This window comes from Mya arenaria, chromosome 14 (genome assembly GCF_026914265.1).
Source record: "Mya arenaria isolate MELC-2E11 chromosome 14, ASM2691426v1".
Lineage (NCBI taxonomy): Eukaryota > Metazoa > Mollusca > Bivalvia > Myida > Myidae > Mya > Mya arenaria.
In genome coordinates this window covers 37,588,804-37,599,913 of record NC_069135.1, presented here as the reverse complement: position 1 = coordinate 37,599,913, position 11,110 = coordinate 37,588,804, and the positions used below count along the sequence as shown (strand labels likewise).

The 11,110-nt window shown below is 34.9% G+C and overlaps 1 protein-coding gene across 1 annotated transcript in view; it reads left to right on the top strand.

Annotated features, from left to right (window-relative positions):
- The window catches only part of LOC128217045 (glutathione S-transferase-like), a 145,815-nt gene that overhangs the window by 83,062 nt on the left and 51,643 nt on the right, over positions 1-11,110 (top strand). The window lies entirely within an intron of this gene.

The following is an 11,110-nucleotide window of genomic DNA, read 5'->3' as shown; positions in this document are numbered from 1 at the left end:
TAGGACTTACATTTCACGTGTTACATCGACAGTCTCCTTTGGACTGGGACTAACATCTCACGTGTTACATCGCCAGTATCCGTTCGACTGGGACTAACATTTCATTTCACGTGTTACATCGACAGTCTCCGTTTGACTGGGACTTACATCTCACGTGTTACATCGCCAGTCTCCGTTGCACTATGACTTACATCTCACATGTTACATCTACAGTCTCCGTTGCACTAGGACTTACATCCCACGTATATCATCTACAGATTCCGTTACCCTAGGACTTACATCTCACGTGTTACATCGCCAGTCTCCGTTACACTAGGACTTACATCCCACGGTTATCATCTACAGTCTCCGTTTGAATGGGACTTATATCTCACGTGTTACATTGACAGTCTCGGTTAGATTGAGACTTTCATCCCACATATAAAATCGTCAGTTTCAGCTGGACTGCGACTGCTTATACACTTGAATGGTAGGTGCATCTCAGTCCAGTATGAACCACGCAAGTAGTTTTGTTAAACAAAACAAGTAAAATGGTGAGAACTCAAACATCAAGATATGACAGTTACAAACATAATATGTTTAGAATAATAGTGTTGTTAAAAGTGAAACTTTTCCTTTACTGAAGATGGATCATTCTTTTATTTTTTAAGAAAGTGTAGTGTTTATTTAAAGCGAAAAGTAATTGAACAACTTACAAGAAATTATTCCTTTATTGAAGATAGATAATTTATTGTTAAATTATGTAGAGTTTACTTACAGCTTCTTGTTATTAGTTATGTTTTTTTTATTTACTTCAGCTGAAACCGTCCACAAGCTTAATTTAAATTTAACATATTACAACATTATATTTATCATTCTCGTTGGCACAGTGTTACACGAGGGTGTGGTCTTGTGTTGTGGGGGATACCGGCTTACTCGGAGGAAACCTACTTGTCCGGCTTTGTGACCACATGCTAAACTGACATGCGCCCAGGCCGAGAATCGAGCCCAGGTCGCTCCGGTTGAGAAAGGCTAACATAGGCTAACCACTGCGCTAACCGAACAACCTAAAACAGAAGCTGGCCAGTGTTTCTATAATTTATAATTATTTTTTAACATCCAAAATGCTTAGTTGTAATATTATGTTTGATACGTCTTATGCTTATATATAATTCTTTCTATACACTGTAAAGCTTCACTTGAAATGATACCTACATAAAACGCTGTTTCCTGGCCGTGATATCAGGTAGGGAGACCTGATTTCAGGGAGGGGCATATGATTTTAGTAAGATAAATCTTATTCAATAGGGGAATAATAGTTAAATGAAGGACACCTGATTTCAGGAAGAAATATTTGCTTTCAGGAAGGGGCACATGCTTTCAGGAAGGGACACCTGCTTTCAGGAAGGGATATATTATTTCAGGAAAGGACATATGGTTCAAGGTAGAGAGACATGATTTCGGGAAGGGACACATGATTTCAGGAGAGGACACATGATTTCAGGAAGGGACACCTGATTTCAGGAAGAGATACATGATTTCAGGAAGGAACACCTAATTTCAGGAAGGGACAATTAATTTCAGAAAAAGACAGATGATTTCAGGAAAGGACTCATGATTTCAGGAAGAGACTCATGATTTTAGAAACGGACACATGATTTCAGGAAAAGGCAGATGATTACAGAAACGTACACATAATTTCAGGAAGCGACAGATGATTTCAGAAACAGAAACAAGATTTCAGGAAGAGACACATGATTTCAGGAACGGACACCTGCTTTCAGGAGGGGACACATGCTTTCAGGAAAAGATACCTGCTTTCAGAAACAGACACATGATTTCAAGAAGGGACACATGCTTTCAGGAAAAGGCACATGCTTTCAGTAAGAGAACCAGTATGACAGAAGGGAAGTCATAGTTTCTAAAAGTAACAAATGCTTTTAGGAATAAACACTTGATTTTAGAAAGGGTCACATGGGACATAATTTCAGAAAGGAACACTTGATTTCAGACAAAGAAAAATGACTTTAGGAGGGGACACATGATTTCAGGAAGGGACACATGATTTCAGGAGGAGAAACATGATTTCAGGAAGAGACACATGATTTCGGTAGGGGACACATGATTTCAGGAAGAGACACATGATTTCAGGAGGTGACATATGATTTCAGGAGGAGACACGTGATTTCAGGAAGAGACACATGATTTCAGTAGGGGACACATGATTTCAGGAAAAGGCACATACTTTTAGGAGAGGATACATGATTTCAGGAGGAAACTTATGATATCAGGAATGGACAGATGTGATTTCAGGAGGGGACACGTGGTTTCAGGAAGAGAAACGTGATTTCAGGAGAGGACACGTGATTTCAGGAGGGAACTCATGGTTTCAGGAAGGGACAAATGATTTTAGGAGGGGACACATGATTTCAGGAATAGACATATGATTTCACGGAGGGGCACATGATTTCAGGAAGAGACACATGATTACAGGAGGGGATACATGATTTCAGGAAGGGACACGTGATTACAGGAGGGGACACAGGATTTCAGTAGAGGAAACATGATTTCAGGAGCGTACACCTGCTTTCAGGAGAGGACATATGATTTCAGAAGGGGACACATGAATACAGGAGGGGACACATGATTTCAGGAAGGGACATATTATGACAGGAGGGAAGTCATAGTTTTTGAAAGTAACAAATGCTTTTAGGAAGAAACATTTGATTTTAGAAAGGGACACATGGTACATGATTTCAGGAAGGAACACTTGATCTCAGGAATAGAGAAATGATTTTTTGACAAGACACATGCTTTCAGGAATGGACACATGATTAAATTAGGGGGCACACCATTTCAGGAGAGGACACATGATTTCAAGAAGAGACATATGCTTTCTGGAGGGGACACATGATTTCAGGAAGAGACACATTATTTCAGAAGGGGACACATGATTTCAGGAGGGGACTTTAGATTTCAGGAAGAGACACATGATTTCATTAGGGGACACATGATTCCAGTAGAGGACTCATTATTTCAGGAAGAGACACATGCTTTCAGGAGGAGACACATGATTAAAATAGGGGACTCATTATTTCAGGAAGAGACAAATGATTTCAGGAAGAGACACATGATTTTAGGAAGTATGTTGGATTATACCATTTCAATGTATAATTATTTTATTTTATTTCAAGATTGATTCTTGATAAATTCAAGCTTTAATTTCATTTATGTTATTTTAACTGTATATGTGTATATATGTATATGTTCGTTATTTAAACCGAGCAATTCGATTAGCTACATCGTTCTTAGATCTATTTAAGACCAGTATGAATATCACCCCTGGGGCGGTATTCATAAAACTTCATCAGTCATTTCCTAACTTAAGTCACTCTCCTTATTTTAGAATCTCTTTAGTCATAGGTAATAAAAACGAATTTTCCAAAAATCATTTTTTATTGAACTTATTGGAAACAAATATACTTTGATTTCAAAAATACTAATAAATATGTTTGAATTTGACTTTGATTTTTTTAGAAATCAACTTAAGTAACAGATAACTGTACTGGTCATTTTCTGGCTTAACCCTTTCACTGCCAACGCTGAAATTACCAAATGACGTCGCCTGTGCCAAACGTGTAATTTAGCGCATTTCAAGAACGTCGCAAATTAGGAAATAAAGGTAATCAGTATGACATACGTTCAATAATCTTCGTTTTCGCTTCTCTTAAGCGATTGTAACCACTGTGTTTTTTTTAAAAAAAAGGATAGAAGTTTACTGATTTTTTAATTGAATGAAAGGGAAACTTATGTAGTACCGGTGTAGTAATGAGTCATTATTTACCTGTTTTATTATATCATGTTTTATCCTTATGTTACTCTTCTTCAAGGCCTATACACTAGAAAAGCCATAAATTATACTGATTAGTCACTTGTTAACAACAAAAGGTTGACGTGTTTAACAATTTAATTAGGGCATAAATGAAAAAATGCATGAATGGATGAATGGATGAATGAACAAACGAGCGAACGAACAAAATAACGAAATAACAAAAGAACGTTCGAATGAATGAATGAATTAATGAATGAACGAACGAACGAACGAACGAACGAACGAACGAATGAACGAACGAACGAACGAACGAACGAACGAACGAACGAACGAACGAATGAATGAATTAATGAATTAATGAATAAATGATGGAATGAGTGAATGAATAAATGAATGAATGAATGAATGAATGAATGAATGAATGAATGAATGAATGAATGAATGAATGAATGAATGAATGAATGAATGAATGAATGAATGAATGAATGAATGAATGAATGAATGAATGATTAATGAATGAATGTAAAAATAAATTCATGAATAAATGATGGAATGAATGATTGAATGAGTGAATGAATGAATAAATGAATGTATTAATGAATGGAGTATCGTGATAACGTTTGATTTACTTCCCCCCTTCCCCCCAAGAAGCACCACTCTGTTCACATGCGCGTCACCATGTTGGTGTTGGTGGACCTTTTGGGCATACGCAAGTTCTTCCACGTTATTCCAAAAACGCTCCCAGTCTACTGATCTCGGAACTGTTTGATGACACAGTAAGCATCCAGCGCCATCCAAAGCACTATATTGAGTACCAATTTCTCACACCTGAAACTCAAGTAATAAACCATTATTCAACTACGTGTATGTCGTTTTTATATCTGATTATTAGTAACATTGTCGAAATAGCTTAATGAAATGCATTGAGTCTTAACAGCCAACCGTGAATATCACCTATGCGGCTTATTTTTGCAACAAAGTAATAATCCACAACAGTCCATATTTCAGATAACTTTCAAACGGTCAAAGAAAAAATGTTTTGCATTAAAGTATGTTTGTTTGTTTTTTAACAAGGACAATTATTCATACCTTAATTGTTTTTGTCCAGCGTTGTAAAAACTCATGAGCATGTCTCCCTGATCTACGCCGCCCATGTGTGTATTGTAATGCCGGACCACAACTGGCTTGCCGTTGCCATCATCTCTGGTCGTCACTGCTATAGTCAAAAGCCGGCTTCTGTCTGTCGTGGTCTCGGAATGCGGCCACGAGTAAAGAGCCCTGCTTGGCATATAATGTGGTCCATGGGGCCGGTTTTGCATTTTTCACCATTTTAGGCATTGGTCAATTGCTTCTCAGAGTTCCTGATATAAGAACATGTACATGCAATACACTTAGACAACCTGACAAATTTGCATATGGATAATACGCACATCGATCGAGTGATTTATTGATAAATGACTGTTTGGGAAAAAGTCGAGATAAACTTTTGTGTTTGAACAAAAATCTCATGAGCGTGTATAAATGCAAACAGTGCATTGATAAACAATATATAACGTAAAATATAAAAAAGTTAATTTCGATGTAAGTATACATCAAGTATGTGCAGCTATTTGAACATCAGACGTTTTCGCTTCAATGTTTTATATCTTGGATAAAACGAGATATCTCACTTGTAACATACGTATAGCGCTGCATAAGCTGCTTAGCTAGATCAAGACTACAGTTAAAGCTACCCACTACCACATGATAGCCACGATGCAGGAAGTGACACACGGACATCAGAGATTTCACAACAGCAGTACCCTGATGACCGGCCTGCAGGGCATCAAAGGTTTTACCGAGATACGTCTTCATGTGAAGTATGTATCCTGCAAGAGTATCAACACAAGTTGAAAACTGATTCAAATATACGTGTTGACATCAATGTAATAATTCTAACGGATGACTAGAATTGTATCATGTGATCTCCTAAACCTACTTGACTTTCATGTATATTATTATTGGTTTCGACAAAATCTTTTAGTCTGTTATTGTTTACGTAATTGAACAATAACCCCATACAACCAAGCACAGTAATAGTTCGATAGTTTCCAGGTTTTTCTGGGTCACCCTTATTTAAAAAAAGCACGATTAATTACTCCAACAGCCCATGATCGAGGTAAAACACCTTGGTAGCACATGATTCATCAGATATTAAAGGGGCTACACTCCGTATGATGAAATAGATTTTTTTGTCGAAAACTGACATAAACTTGGTATCGATGTGTACAATGCATTGAAACTTACTAACTGAAGTACCACATAGTTTACAATTAATTTATTTTTCGCAGTTGTTTATTTGTATTTTTCCATTAAAAAGATTACTGAAATGACAGAATAAATATGTATCATTGGATTCAAGCAGTGTTTTAGTTTACGAATTATAAAAAAGGATTAAGTACAATGGGAGAGTCAACTAATATACGCAAAAATATCTTAGATAATTAAGAACAGTAATGTTTTAACGAATTTATTTAAGAATAGCAGATACCATTTTAAAAATATTCAAAAAATCCTTTTTATTAGATGTGTTTACCAACTGTTCAAGTTTATATGTGTTTGGATGTCTGTTAAAATATGGTTTTATATACTGCTTAATACGCTCGTTATAAAAAATGTTACACTCGACTAAAAAATGGAATTCATCCCCGAGTTTGCTCCATTTTGACATTTCCTTTCATTGACTGGTATTCTATTCCAATTGCCCAATTGGTAGTCTGTGGTTCCTTGTTCTAAACTTGATAAGTGGATATAATAATGATGTTGGTGTTGAATGAAGATAAAATGCGGAAATGACGTCGTTATATTAACAAGATTAAAAAAAATGACGCTCTTATATATTTTAACAAAAAGTAAATTATTTTAACGTTATTTATTAAGCAATATTCAAAAAATATAATCAAACGATGCCAAATTAAATTTCGAGTCTCATGGTACAATTTTCATCAAGATGGTTTGTGGGAACTTTGGAAAACTTCAAATTGCTCTTACGTCGGCGCAAGAAATCGAGTAACAAAGATGAGAAAGACGGAACTTTAACTTAAAAGATGGGAAACCATCAGTGAACACATCATTTGCCAACCACCATACCGTTTATGACAAATTCAACAAAGTCGAACAACAATTCCACATGAGATATAACGTTATCGCTTAATAGTGTTCGGAACCCGGCGTAGAAATTACCGAAGAGGGAATTACCAGCCTAATAAAAGTAAGAGTTGTGTTTTTTTACTTCAAATGTATTTATAAGCAGTGGAATACACCGATACCAACCAGTCTAAAACAAAACATAAGTATTCTCCAGCCGAAAAAACAAACACTTGTCAACTGTTTCGACTCATCAGAAAATAGAATTTTCACATTTGAAATTCTTTCGTACCTTTCGCCCCCAGTGGTTGAAGTGACACCCAGCCATTTTGTATCATCAATGAGAATTATCAAAAACCTTCAGAAGTATTCTGCCAAGGTTACTCCAAGATATATTTCTCTCGTGTTCCTTCTTCTAAGTGGTGACGTGCACCCGCGCCCTGGACCTATTAAACAGGACAAGTATGCTGAGAACTCAAAATCCTCATATATTAAGAAAGGGAGACAACCTAGATATCCTTGTTCAGTTTGTAGAAAAGGTGTAACTATTCGTAGTCAAGCTGTCAACTGTGATTTTTGTGAAACCCGTACACATATAAGATGCTCTGGTTATATTGGTGATTCTTACTACTCAAACGTATGCAAATCCAATGGATCTTTTTATTTCACTTGTCGGATATGTACTTTTAAATTATTACCTTTTTATTTATTTTTGTGATGACTTACACGATATTCATGATATAATTCTGTAAGATTAACATGACAATAGGGAGTTTTACTGAATCGTGTAGTAATTCTAACTGCTTTGAACTTGAATGACTTCATTTTATTCATTTCAACATACGATAACTATTACCAAAGTTGCCAGAAGTGAGACATTTAATATCAAAGTATAGAATTGCAGCCATAGCGTTTTCAGAGTCCTGGCTGGACAATTCAGTTATGGTCTCGGAAATTAAAATTCAAGGATACAATGTGTTCAGAAACAAACATATTTTGTTGATATTTTTGAAAATGTTTTTTCTATGGTTAGATCTGACACAGAATGGTACATCCTAGGTGATTTTAATATTTGTTGTTTTTTGCCAAGTAATTAGCTCTTTTAAAAAGGCTTGAACAAGTTCTAAATATCTTTAATTTAAAACAGATCATAAATGACCCTACCAGAATCTTGGAGTCCTCCTCTTCTATGTTAGATCACATTTTATGTAGCCATCAAGACAACATTGTTCAGTCTGGTACTCTTCCGATAGGTCTCAGTGATCATTTGCCTGTATTCTAATGATGTTGTGATTTAGTACAGATATAATCCCTTATACTTGGTTAATCAGTCTGTGCTATAACTGTATGTGATATTTGGTTTGTTACTATGATATATATATATATATATATATATATATATATATATATATATATATATATATATATATATATATATATATATATGCACGAATAAATCTATCTTTACTCTTCTTACCCAAATGACGTTTTGAAGATTTGATAAAATTTACTGTTGCTAGTATTTGGCGACACCGGTTCGAACACGGTCTCCGACCCGACTTCTTTTTTACATTTTGGTATTTTTTTACAATTATGATATCAAAGAGTAAAATATTTTATTAAATAATTGTTCTGAGATTCGTTACAGAAAAAAACTCTTTTGGTACAAATCTGGTATAGTCCCTTTAAGAAATTAAACAAGTCTTTTATACCTGCTTCACGTTTGCTCTGGCCCATCAATTTTAAAATCTCCAATATTTACGAGTTCATATGACACCGTTACGTTTAGTCATTTTATTTCTATGTTTATTATGAGAAAAGATATGTGTATCTTGAACATTTAATTTATTTTCGTTTAGGTTAATTCTATATCTTTCGGTTTTTATGATTACATAAATATCTCGTGCTCTATAAAAAATTGTTTTGCCTTTTTGTATTCGCTAGCAGTGCCCTTACAAACAATTTTGAAGCCAGAAGACGTTTTGAAACAGGCAAAAATACAAGCATATATCGGCAATAATATTCACAATTTAAATAACATCTTCTTGCGTGTATAAATTAGACAGATCATGACTATCAGGTGTTTTAATACATCGTTTTATTCATTTAAAAGTTTGTATCAATTCATTTTTTGTCTCATCCCATTATTTAAATATTGGTATTTTTTCCTCGTTTTAATTTACAGTTAGACAAATTGAAACTGCACGTGAACGATACAGAGGACAAAACCCATGTTTATGTCGATATAATATACACTTAAACATGTGAGTGTTGCACGGAAAATAGTCAACAGTACTGATTCCTGCACATGTTGCTTTACCTGGAATATCACCCTTTGTACTACCATTTAGAATATGAATTTGAAGAATATAATAAATCGGGTTCCATAGTTGTTAGCAGACAAATAGTTGCTTTGGCCGTTTAATTCTATCTTTTTGGCGCACTCAAATTTATATATACATGTATAATTTATCTCATTTATATACTCATCATATATCTATTTAAATGGTTTATTTTAGACAGATCTTAGTTAACTGGAATAATTTCATGAATACGTGTGGGTTTACTAGTGTTGTTCCCAAAGATTAATACATGTATAAGCTTATATTTAGATGTCGTTCATTCAACTCTAATTGGATGCCATTAAAGCTTCACTCTCACAGATTTACCGTTTTGACAGCTTTTTTTTATTTTTGTCTTGGAAAGATTAAATTATTGCGTAAATATCTGCAAACCAGTGACAAATGATTGCTGACAAAAGATCAGAACGCAGATTTTCATTCGAAAATTTATGTTTTATGGCTTAAACCGTTACTAACAGTTTAAGAAAAATACATACAACATCATTTTTTTAACTTCAATAGAAAAATCTGCGATCGAATTTTTTGTCAGCAGTCTCATATAACTGGTTTCCATGGATTTTCGCAAAAATTGGCTCGTTTCAAGACAAAAAATAAAAAAAAGTTGTCAAAACGTTTAATATGTGAGAGTGCAGCTTTAAAACGTTATAAATAAAAAAATAAATGAAAAAAAAACATTTAGAAGCAGAGTATGTTTTAATATCAAGTAATTAAAGGGTTAATCAGTAGTCCAAATTATTGTACGTTGACGGATTTTTTTTTACGATTTTGATAAAGCAAATGTTAGGGATTGGAAGAATCCCGTATAATACGTATATTATTTTAGATCAGGTAAATCATATGCATGCAAATGAAGTTGCTGTGTGTATTGTTTTTTTTTTCAACTAAGCACGGCCAACCATACCCTCAACAATATACATAAGCATACCCTCAATAATAGATATCATCATACCTTCAACAATACACATAAGCATACCATCAACAATACACATAAGCATACTCTCAACAATACATATCATCATACCCTAATCAATACACATAAGAATACACTCAACAATACACATAAGCATACCCTCAACAATACAGACAAGCATACCCTCGTTCAGCAATATAAATCATCATGCCATCAACATTACACATGATCATACCGTCAACAATATAGACATTTAGCGTTACAGATGTGGCATATAACGTCAGTCGGTTTTGCGACATTTAGCGTTGGTTGCGACATTTAGCGTCAGCCTTGTGACATATTAATAATATCTGTCATGTGTTCCCGTTCCGGATAGAAAAATCCGACCCGAGGGCACCTGCGTTGCCTGGTAACGAGACTTGCCGATTTACCGGCTACGCAGCGTGCCCGAGGGTCGGATTTTTCTATCCAGAAGGGATACACATGATAGATATTTTTTCTAGCATACCTTAATTTTTTTTTTGTGAAGAAACTGCATAAAAAAGCTCATTTTTGTACATTTCACCAAAAAGCACGTGCGATAATGTTTACTGACGTCATGACGCGCAGTAATTTTTATTCACTGTCAACGTCAATAAGTTCCTTCGATATCAAGTCTTTGAAGGGTTATTTCGTTTTGTTGTGAAGATATATTTTTTGCAAATTTAATGTTTATGAAACTCATCTATTGAAATCTCATAATTATGGTTACTTAAAGTATATAATAAAAGAAATAAAAAGTATTACGTCACAGCGCGTGACTCATCTGGCATGGGGGGATGCCAGATGGGATTTTCCAGCACGGCTGACGTCACCGGAAATGCCTATCCGGTGTGCTAGAAAACGTCAGTCGGTTTTGCG